Genomic DNA, 12,397 nt, shown 5'->3' with positions numbered 1-12,397 from the left:
TATTTACGGGAAATACCTGTGCGCCCAAGTGACCTCCCCGATGATCACTTAGGCGTGGAAGTTTTCCGGCTGCTTATTCTTACGCCTAGGACAGGTGTTCACTTGATGCTTGTCATCCCCACAATAGAAGCAGAGACCATTCTTCCTGTGGAACTCTCTACGTTGTTGGGGGGACACGGAGGCCCCGAGTTGCATAGGTACCTCCGAGTCTTCCGTGGAAGAACGAAGCAACGGAACCTCGGGAGGCATCATGGGGGAGTCAGAGGAGAAAACACAAAAACTTTCACGTTGACGTTCCCTGAGACGTCGGTCAAGTCGTACCGCTAAAGCCATAACCTGGTCTAGGGAGTCAGAAGAGGGATAGCTAACTAGCAGGTCTTTCAGAGCGTTCGACAGACCCAACTTAAACTGGCACCTTAAGGCAGGGTCATTCCACCGAGAAGCTACACACCACTTCCTAAAGTCAGAGCAATACTCCTCAACAGGTCTCTTACCTTGACGTAAGGTCACCAGCTGACTCCCGGCAAAGGCAGTCCTGTCAGTCTCGTCATAAATGAGTCCGAGAGCAGAAAAGAAAAGATCAATGGAGGAAAGTTCAGGGGCGTCAGGAACCAAGGAGAAGGCCCATTCTTGGGGCCCTTCCTGGAGCCGGGACATAATTATACCCACCCGCTGGCTCTCAGAACCTGAGGAGTGGGGCTTTAAACGAAAATAGAGCCTACAACTCTCCCGAAAGGAGAGAAAAGTCTTCCGGTCCCCTGAGAACCGGTCAGGCAACTTGAGGTGGGGTTCAAGAGGTGAGGTGAGGGGCACTACCATAGTAGCATCAGGCTGGTTGACCCTCTATGCCAGGGCCTGGACCTGTAGGGAGAGACCCTGCATTTGCTGAACCAGGGTCTCAAGGGGGTCCATAGTAGTGTGAGGGACCAGGGTAGAGTAGGTATATGGGCTTGTGATTATGTAATGATGGGGGTAAGGAAACAGACAAGTGAGCCCTAATCTACCCGCCACTCAGTCCTTTAGTGCCCCCATACAGTATAATAATATAATATATTATAACCCCTTCAAGGACAGTATTTTGTCCCCTAATTGTGCCCATACAGTATTATGCCCCCTAAGGGCCACACACAGTATAAAACATTTTTTATTGTTCATTTGCTTCCTACAGATGTGTCTTTCCTTACTTTGTCGCAAAATGTCTTTGTCCATTTATATCTGTCCATGTGTTGCCACCTAGTGGTTGTGATGTGCACTGCAGCCTTTCAAGGGTTTACTAGTATGTCGCAATATTGTATGGAATTTGTTCATTTTAGCTAGAATAGGCAGCAGCATCCTGGAGTCACAGAACTCCTACACCCACATGACAAAAAGTCTGACACTTGTAGCCGGTTGCAAACTGACCATCAGAGGGTGTGAGAATTAATTAAGAAATGGAGATTGCAGCCTTAGGCCTTGCTCACACGGTGCTAAAAAAAAACAACGCATAAACGTGTCAAACGGTTTTTAAACTACTTTTTTCATGCATTTTGTGTGCGCTTAGTACTCCCACTGACTGTGATAATTAGGCGCATTTTGCAGTGTTTTACGCAGCAAAGAATTGACCGATGCTTCTTTTTTACGCGACACATTTTTTAAACACGCGCATAAAAAAAAAGGTTCTGTGCGCACTAGCGGCGCGCTTTCCCATTGATGTCAATTGTAAGTCTAAATCATGTGTTTTCTGATGCGTTTTTACGAGCCAAAATACGCGTCAAATACACGCCGTGTGAACAGGGCCTTGAAATTAGTGGAGCATTCTTTTAACTCCAGGTAACCACTAACATATTTATAAAAATCATTTTTTCCATGACAACGGTGTCCCTAGCATCTAAGTGCATATGACAATGAACAGGTTAAAAAGTTCAGTCAACATCAAGTTATGCCTGAGCAAACACAAAGTTATTTGGATTTTGATTGTATAGGATGTGTTGCCAGACTGATTAAAAGAGAACTGGGAGATGCATGAAGAAGTAAAGCAAGGAATGAGAGGTGGTAAAATGTAATCTTTTTTCAATCTGGAAACCAATAAAGGACAGAACCAGTAGGATGTGATTTTCCGGTGTTATTTTTTTTTTTTTATTATTATTATGTCAGAAAGAGTAGAATTGATACCAAATTTTAATAGAAAATGTTATTTAAAAAAAAATAAAATAAATGTTAAAGCTGTTTAAAACTATATTTGCATTTCATATGATTTATAACCACGTTTCATCCTTTATCAGGGATGGAAACAGCACATGTTATGCTGAAAAATAATAATTGTAATGTTTTGTTATGTATTTCTCATATTTATACTAGATATTGTAATTTGGCCATATGTTGCAACAATGCCAGAAATTAAGAAATGACTCACATGCTGAGCCAAAAACGTCTGAAAGACGGAGCTGTTTTCAAGGGAAAACAGCACCTGATTTTCAGAAGTTTTTTGAGCAACACACGTTTTTCGCTGCGTTTTTCGTGCCGTTTTCGCTGCGTTTTTGCGCCGTTTTTTCGGCCGTTTTTGGAGCTGTCTTCAATATAGTCTATGAGAAAACGGCTCCAAAAACGGTCCAAGAAGTGTCCTGCACTTCTTTTGACGAGGCTGTAATTTTACGCGTCGTCTTTTGACAGCTGTCAAACGACGACGCGTAAATTACAGGTCGTCGGCACAGTATGTCGGCAAACCTATTTAACTGAATGGGCAGATGTTTGCCGACGTATTGTAGCCGTATTTTCAGACGTAAAACGAGGCATAATACGCCTCGTTTACGTCTGAAAATAGGTCATGTGAACACAGCCTCAGGCAGCATTCACACGAGCATGTTCGGTCCGTAAAGGATGGAACGTATTTTGGCCGCAAGTTTCGGACCGAAAATACTGCAGGGAGCCGGGCTCCTAGCATCATAGATATGTACGACGCTAGGAGTCCCTGCCTCGCTGCGGGACAACTGTCCCGTACTGTAATCATGTTTTCAGTATGGGACAGTAGTTTCACGGAGAGGCAGGGACTCCTAGTGTCGTACATAACTATGCTGGTAGGAGCCTGGCTCCCTGCAGTGTGTTCGGTCCGGCACTTGCGGCCAAAATACGTTCCGTCCTTTACGGACCGAACATGCTCGTGTGATTCCAGTCTTACTTTAAGGCCTCGTTTACAAGAGCGTGATATACGTGCGTGCGACGAGCGTGCTTTTCACAGTAAGTGAGTTTTGCTCAGCGTGAGTCAGCTGAAAAAAACTCACGACATGTCCTATCTTTGTGCGCAGTTCGCACATCACGCACCCATTGAAGTCAATGGGTGCGTGAAAACCACGCGTGCCGCACAGAAGCACTTCCGTGCGAACTGCGTGATTCGCACAACAGCTGTCAAACCACGTGCTTTTCTGTTTACAAACATCCAAACGAAGTGTCATAATGATGGCGGCTGCGAGAAAATCTCGCAGCTGCGCATCATACGCTGATGACACACGGAGCTGTTAAGTGCCTTTTGCGCATGCAAAACGCCGCATTTTTTGCGTGCACAAAACGCACACGCTTGTGTAAATCAGGCCTATAGGACGGGTGTCGCAGAATTTTTTTTTTTTTATATAATATTGCTTTTAGTATGTTATTAAAATAAATTTGATTTATTTGTGTGTTTGTGTTTTACTTTTTTTTTTTTCTAACTTTTACTTCACTATGTGGGCTGCCATTTTGTTTTTCATCTCTATATGTGTCGATTAACGACACATACAGAGATGGAATACGGCAGCTACAGTGCATAGTTCTGTTCTGGCAGGGCATTTTTTACGTGGTCGTTCTCCAAAACCGGCACGTAAAAAGACGCCCACCAAAATGAAGTGCACATCACTTTTTGGGACGTGTTTGGAGCCGTTTTTCATTGACTTTATAGAAAACCAGCTCCAAAAACGGCCGTTAAAAAACTCGAGTTTGATTAAAAAATGGCTGAAAATCAGGATCTGGTTTTCCTTTGTTTAGTAAGCGTGTGAACATACCCTTAGCCTTTTGGTGTGTCCTATAACTTCTGCCAGCTGCAGAATCACACCCAAAATGGCTGCCGGACATTGCTTAGCAATTTGAAGACACCTTTTCCTGGCTTGTGGGAGGGGCGGGTGAGATTCCCTCCCACATTTACAGCAGCTGTGAGTCAGGTTGCTTTGCCTTATTCAACTTGCTGTAATTCTGGGAAGTGCTCCCCCTGGTGGCCAACATAGGAAAACATGACAAATTATTATTTGATTTTGAATACTTTCCACCATATGGAAGAAAAAAAAAAAATACAGCAAAACGTAAAAAAATATAATAGAAATAAGTAACGACACTTAAAAAAAAAAGGTTTAACCGCTTCCCGACCGCCCACAGTGGGTGTTAAAAGCGCGATCCGGGTGTCTCAGAGTAGCAGTTCCCGGTCATGTGATCGCAGGGAAAGTTTGTTGTAGCAACGAGCTGGAAAGTTTGTTACTACAACAAACTGGAAAGTTTGTTGCTACAACAAACTTTCCCGGGGACCGATTGCAGGTGCTGAAATCGGTTATAAGGCAGAAACGGAGGCCATACAACGGCCCCCGGGTTTGCCATGCATAGCAGCCTATGAGAACCAGCTTCCTGTCAGTGTGACTCTCAGCATCACACTGACAGTTTATAATACGTTACACTACCTAGGTAGTGTAAAGTATTATAGCAGCAATCAGTGCTGCCAGTCTTCAAGTAAAACAAGTAAAAAGTAAAAAATAAAGTAATAAAAATGTTTCATAAAAGTGTAAAAACAAGTTATAAAAGTTAAAAAAACAAAAAATGCTTAATAAGTCTTTTATTATAGGAAGAAAATGAAAATGTTAAAAAAAAGTACACATATTTGGTATGACCGCGTTCACAACGACCCAAACTCTAAAACTATAAAACTATAATATTATTTTTCCCGCACAGTGAACAGCGCAAAAAAAATTAATTAAAAAACAATGTCAGAATCACTATTGTTTTGGTCATCAATCCTCCAAAAATATAGAATAAAAAGTGATCCAAAGGTCGCATGTACCCTAAAATAGTACCAATAAAAACGACAATCCGTCCCGCAAAAAACAAGCCCTTACACAGCTTTTTTGACTAAAAATAAAAAAAGTTATGGCTCTCAGAATATGGCGACACAAAAAATAAATAATTTTATCGAAAAGTGATTTTATTGTGCAAATGCCACAAAACATTAAAAAAAACTATATACATCTGGTATCGCCGTAATCATATCGACCCGCAGAATAAAGTAAAATGTCATTTATAGCGCACGGTGAAAAGTGTAAAAAAAAAAGACAAAAAACATTGTCAGAATTTGCTTTTTTGTCACTTTGCTTGCCAAAAAAAATCTAATAAAAAGTGATAAAAAAAAAATCACATGTACCCTAAAATGTTACCAATGAAAACTACAGATTGTCCCGCAACAAATAAGTCCTCGCACGGCTCCGGTGAAGAAAAAATAAAAAAAGTTCCGGCTCTCAGAATATAGCGACAGAAATTGTGCAGTGTCCAAAAGCTGATAAGATCGGGCGCCATTTATCAGTGCGACATTGTCCACATATCTGCGGATTATTATTTATTTACCGAATTATTATACCCTCTTATTATGTCCTGATGTACTCTGCCCAATTTCCACATACCCCCATATCATAAACTGAAATACCAGCAAAACCCCAAACAGAACAGTTACCAAGCAAACTCTGCGCTCCAAAAGCCAAATGGCGCTCCCTCCCTTCTGAGCCCCACAGCGTGCCTAAACACCAGTTTACGTCCACATATATGATATTTTATATCCGGGAGAACCCGCTCAACATTGTATGAGGTATTTGTCTTCAGTGGCACAAAATATTGTGCATTAAAATGGCATATCAGTGGAAAATTTAAATTTTCACTTTGCACCATCCGCTGCGCATTAACGCCTTCGCGCACCACGACTTAATAGCATGTCGTGGTGCGGGGGGGTTATATATGGAGCAGGCTCATGTGCTGCGCCCGCTCCATATTCTGCAGGTGTCCGCTGTGTATTACAGCCGACACCCGGGACTAATGGACAGGAACAGCGATCGCGCTGTTACAGGAGCCTGTAAAAATGATATTATACTGCAATACATTAGTACTGCAGTGTATTGTACCAGCGACCTAATGATTGCTCATTCCAGTCCCCTAAAGGGACTTTTGGGAGGTTTCCACTGTTTTGCTCCCTCCAGGGCGTTGCAAACGCGACATGGCACTGAAAACCAATCCAGCAAAATCTGCGCTTCAAAATCCAAATGCTTCCCTTCTGAGCTCTGCCGTGGGTCCAAACAGCAGTTTAGTACCACATATGGGGTATTGCTGTAATCGGGAGAAGTAGCTTTACAAGTTTTAGGGTGCTTTTTATTCTTTATTCCTTGCAAATATTATTTTTTTTTATATTTTTTCAGAAAAAAAGTTGATTTTCACTTTCACAGGCAAACTCCAATAAATATAACAGAAGACCTGTGGGGTCGAGATGCTAACTATACCCCTAGATATATTCCTTGAGGGGTGCAGTTTTCAAAACCGTGTCACTTTTGGGGGATTTCCCCTGTTTTGGCACCACAAGACCTCTTCAAACCCGACATGGTGCCTAAAATATATTCTAAAAAAAGGAGGACACAAAATCCACTAGGTGCTCCTTTGCTTCTGAGGCCGGTATTTCAGTCCATTATCACACAAGGGCCACATGTGGGATATTTCTAAAAACTGTAGAATCTGGGCAATAAATATTGTGTTGCGTTTCTCTGGTAAAACTGTAAAAATATATTACAAATGAATTGCAGCAAAAAAAATTAAATTTGTCAATTTCCCCTCTACATTGCTTTAATTCCTGTGAAACGCCTAAACGGTTAAGAAACTTTCTGAATGCTGTTTTGAATACTTTGAGGGGTGCAGTTTTTAATATGGGGTGATTTATGGGGTCTATCTAGTACATAAGGCCCTCAAAGCCGCTTTAGAACTGAACTGGTCGCTGTAAAAATCGCCTTATGAAATTTTCTTGAAAATGTGAGAAATTGCTGGTAAAGTACTAAGCCTTGTAACGTCCTAGAAAAATAAAATAATGTTCAAAAAACGATGCAAATATAAAGTAGACATATGGAATATTGGAAATAGTAACTATTTTGTGTGGTATTACTATCTGTTTTACAAGCAGATACATTTAAAATGAGAAAAATCATAATTTTTGCAAATTTCTTAATACATAGCAATAGGGGTCAGAGTTCTGTGCGTCTTGTGGAAGCTCCACATCCCCAGATCCCTTGGTTGCTACTATAGGGTGCTAAATGAGGAGAAATATAAAGAATACTATGGCATAGCATACTTTTTCATATAATTTTATATATATATATATATATATATATATATATATATATATATATATGTATGTATGTTTGTATACAGTGAAGGAAATAAGTATTTGATCCCTTGCTGATTTTGTAAGTTTGCCCACTTTCAAAGACATGAGCAGTCTAGAATTTTTAGGCTAGGTTAATTTTACCAGTGAGAGATAGATTATATAAAAAAAAAAAGAAAATCACATTGTCAAAATTATATATATTTATTTGCATTGTGCGCAGAGAAATAAATATTTGATCCCTTTGGCAAACAAGACTTAATACTTGGTGGCAAAACCTTGTTGGCAAGCACAGAAGTCAGACGTTTTTTGTAGTTGATGATGAGGTTTGCACACATGTTAGATGGAATTTTGGCCCACTCCTCTTTGCAGATCATCTGTAAATCATTAAGATTTCGAGGCTCTCGCTTGGCAACTCGGATCTTCAGCTCCCTCCATAAATTTTCGATGGGATTAAGGTCTGGAGACTGGCTAGGCCACTCCATGACCTTAATGTGCTTCTTTTTGAGCCACTCCTTTTTTGCCTTGGCTGTATCTTTCGGATCATTGTCGTGCTGGAATACCCAGCCACGAGCCATTTTTAATGTCCTGGTGGAGGGAAGGAGGTTGTCACTCAGGATTTGACAGTACATGGCTCCATCCATTCTCCCATTGATGCGGTGAACTAGTCCTGTGCCCTTAGCAGAGAAACACCCCCAAAACATAATGTTTCCACCTCCATGCTTGACAGTGGGGACGGTGTTCTTTGGGTCATAGGCAGCATTTATCTTCTTCCAAACACGGCGAGTTGAGTTAATGCCAAAGAGCTAAATTTTAGTCTCATCTGACCACAGCACCTTCTCCCAATCACTCTCAGAATCATCCAGATGTTCATTTGCAAACTTCAGACGGGCCTGTACATGTGCCTTCTTGAGCAGGGGGACCTTGCGGGCACTGCAGGATTTTAATCCATTACAGCATAATGTGTTACCAATGGTTTTATTGGTGACTGTGGTCCCAGCTGCCTTGAGATCATTAACAAGTTCCCCCCGTGTAGTTTTCGGCTGAGCTCTCACCTTCCTCAGGAACAAGGATACCCCACGAGGTGAGATTTTGCATGGAGCCCCAGATCGATGTCGATTGACAGTCATTTTGTATGTCTTCCATTTTCTTACTATTGCACCAACAGTTGTCTGCTTCTCACCCAGCGTCTCACTTATGGTTTTGTAGCCCATTCCAGCCTTGTGCAGGTCTATGATCTTGTCCCTGACATCCTTAGAAAGCTCTTTGGTCTTGCCCATGTTGTAGAGGTTAGAGTCAGACTGATTAATTGAGTCTGTGGACAGGAGTCTTTTATACAGGTGACCATTTAAGACAGCTGTCTTTAATGCGGGCACCAAGTTGATTTGGAGCGTGTAACTGGTCTGGAGGAGGCTGAACTCTTAATGGTTGGTAGGGGATCAAATACTTATTTCTCTGTGCACAATGCAAATAAATATATATAATTTTGACAATGTGATTTTTTTTTTTTTTTTTTTATATAATCTATCTCTCACTGGTAAAATTAACCTAGCCTAAAAATTCTAGACTGTTCATGTCTTTGACAGTGGTCAACCTTACAGAATCAGCAAGGGATCAAATACTTATTTCCTCCACTGTATATGTATAATGTATTTATGTGTGTACCAAGAAACTATTCGTGAGGAGGAAGGGGACATTTCATTATGATGCAATAATTGAACTGTTGTGGCTCAAAGCAATTGGACACTCATTTTAATATTGATTAAAAAAGACCATTTACTTGTATATTCCTTTTGGTTTGAGGAAATGTATAACTGCACACAGAAGGAAAGGGAATGCAGACATAGATAGCAAAGCAATCTAACAAGTCTATAAAAATGGAAATGAAAGCATGTGTAAGCTGAGCCAGAAACTTATAACCTCTATCATTATGTTGTTAGGTTTGGATTGGGAAAATGCCTAGTGACCAGAATGTGCAAAAATATTATGAGTAATAGTTGACTTTCTGCTCTGACAGCCATCTTAAGAATAAATTTAAACAGGAAACATATGTCACAAGCTGGTGGCTGTGAGTATTTATGATGACAAACGGGCAAAAGGGTAGGCTGGGCCAGATGCCACTGCCATTCCAGTTAGCAATAAATGCAAGAAGGTTTGATTCACTATTTCATAAAATATGACTTAAGATTTTAGAAGGACACGTGGACCAGAATATCCAAGGCTGTAAATAAATAAATCAAATCAAATGTTGATGTTTTGGTAGTAAAACTTGAAGGTTTCAAGCCATCTCCATATGCTACTGTATAAGTTATCCCTTTAAAACCTTATGCTATTTTTTTTATACCATATATGTTGATCGGTATATTTTCAAAAATACCAGTCTGTTGAAGGCTACAATATAATTTTGGATAATTCTAATATACAGCGGATGTCACGTTTGTAAGAAAAAGAGCAATAGTGCAAGTCAACACAAAATTTGTCTACAACAATTCCTGCTGAGCATTGTATTTATTGATGAGATGATCAGAACTCTAAGGGTACAGCCACACGGAGCGGCCCTGACATGGTTGCAACGCGGCTAAGAACCGCGCCGGCACCATGTTCGGTGCGGCTGTCAAACAGCCTGTTAGTGGCCGGATGTTAAAGCAGGTAAACCGTCCCTTTATCTGCAAAATCGTGCGGACATGAATTAATACACCCTTTATAGCCGCACGATTTTGCAGGTTACAACAAGTTACCCCCTATTCATTCTCTATGGCAGTGCTGGAAAAGCCGAACACTGCACTCTGCTATCTCTGGCGCTCCCATAGAGAATGAATAGAATGCACATGAGCACGTAACCAGAATACCGCTTAACAAGGTATTTGACAGCCGAACCTACATAGTTGTTGGCCGCATTGCGACCATTTCGGGGCCGCTCCTTGTGGCCTTACCCTAAAACAACTTATATTATAAAATGACACTAATGCATTTACATGCAAGGGGTTTACATGCTAGGAATATATATGGTGAGTGGAGGCTGCACTGGCTGATTGAGATATACACCGTTCAGCCTTAACCTTAAGTCCCTGTTCACACTTTTGTTGAGATCTGCCTGCAAATTCTTGCCTCAATTTTGCCCCGAGGCCATTGAGCGCTGTGGGAAGAAAAAGCTGCATGAAACACTTTCTCTGCCTCCCATTGACTGAAAAACCGCTGCAGAAAAAAAAACGCCTCCCCCTCCGATTGAAATCATTGGGAGGCAGTTTCAGACACTTGTTTGCAGCTGATTACGACGTGGTTTCTGCGTCAAAATCAGTGTAGAAAACACTGTGTGAATTGGGCTTAAGGCTGGGTTCACATGGTGCGTTTTTGTTACATGTTAAGCATGTGCTTTTTGTTTTGGTTGATGTACTCTCATTGAGAGACTTGGGAATTTATCTACTGAAACCCAAAAATGCAATCTAAAAATGCAACAAAAATGCACCATGTGAACCCAGCCTAAAACCACTGGCAGGTGAAGTGAATAACATTGATTATCTCATTACAATGCTACCTGTCTAGAAGTGGGATATATTGGGTAGCAAGCGAACAGTCAGTTCTTGAAGTTGATGTGTTGGAAGCAGAAAAAGTGGGCAGGCGTAAAGATATGGGAAACTTTGACAATGCCCATGTTGTGATGGATCGATGACTGGGTCAGGGCATCTCCATAACGGCAGGTCTTGTGGAATTTTTCCAGTATGTTCCAATGTTTAGTACCAACCAAAAGAGGTCCCAGGAGGGACAAATGGTGAACTGTTAACAAGGTCATAGGCTCCCAAATATTGATCACAGAAAGCATACATATACTAAATAAGAGTCATTGAATGTATCGTGATTAAACATATGGTAAGTATGCTAGTGTGAATGGATTTATGAAATGGTGCATCTCACCAATAATGGCATATATACCTACAAAACCATAATACTGGGCAACATTATTAATGAAAGTATCAAAAATACTTTATTAATACACAAATAAGGCAGATAAAAATGAGTCACACAATAAATAGAACGACATGCCTGGGATGAGACCTACGGGATGTAGGAAAGCACACATATGTGGGAGTATATATACAAAGTAAAGTGCATAATGCAAATATCAGGCAAGGAAATAAAATGCTGTCCCATAAAAAGACAATCACAAATGTATATAAAATCAGGTAGGACCCCCTACATTAGTGGGCAACTAGTAATATCCTGGGTTCTGCGTAATGGCGCTTAATGTATGGCGGCTTGCAAGAACCAAGGATACTACAATGCCTGATGAAGGTCAGAGATGACCGAAACGTCGCACTTAAACTGGCATAATTACGAATATTAAAAATCGATCGTTGGATAACGACTTTTTGGTGTGCATTGTACCTTTCTTATACTTCACTGTGATTGGTTATTGTTAACGTCAAGGCCATTTTTACTGTTAGACAGTTTTGATAAATGAGGCCCACAGTGCTTACAGATTGGTGATATCCAGATACAGTGCTGCCAGACAAAGTAACCCTATAACATCTTATTGTCTAGTAGAAAAACAGCTATGCTCATTCATGTTCCCTTCAACTTTTCCAAGCATAATTGTCTTTTCTAGGGAAGTTGGTCTTCTCATAATATGTTCAAAATAAGACAGCTTCAGTCTGGAAATGTGTGCTTCAAGTGAATGGTTAGGCCTGATTTGGTTGATGATTCATCTGTTTATATTCTTTTCTGTTCCTGGTACTCTAAGATCCTCTGGTAGTAAATATATATATATATATATATATATATATATATATATATATATATATATATATATATATATGCAGTGAAGGAAATAAGTATTTGATCCCTTGCTGATTTTGTAAGTTTGCCCACTGTCAAAGACAGGAACAGTCTAGAATTTTTAGGCTCGGTTAATTTTACCAGTGAGAGATAGATTATATTTAAAAAAAAAACTGAAAATCACATAGTCAAAATTATATATATTTATTTGCATTGTGCACAGAGAAA

The sequence above is a fragment of the Rhinoderma darwinii genome, chromosome 2 (assembly GCF_050947455.1).
Source record: "Rhinoderma darwinii isolate aRhiDar2 chromosome 2, aRhiDar2.hap1, whole genome shotgun sequence".
NCBI lineage: Eukaryota > Metazoa > Chordata > Amphibia > Anura > Rhinodermatidae > Rhinoderma > Rhinoderma darwinii.
The sequence above is the reverse complement of the archived record's forward strand: the minus strand, read 5'-3'. Positions refer to the sequence as shown.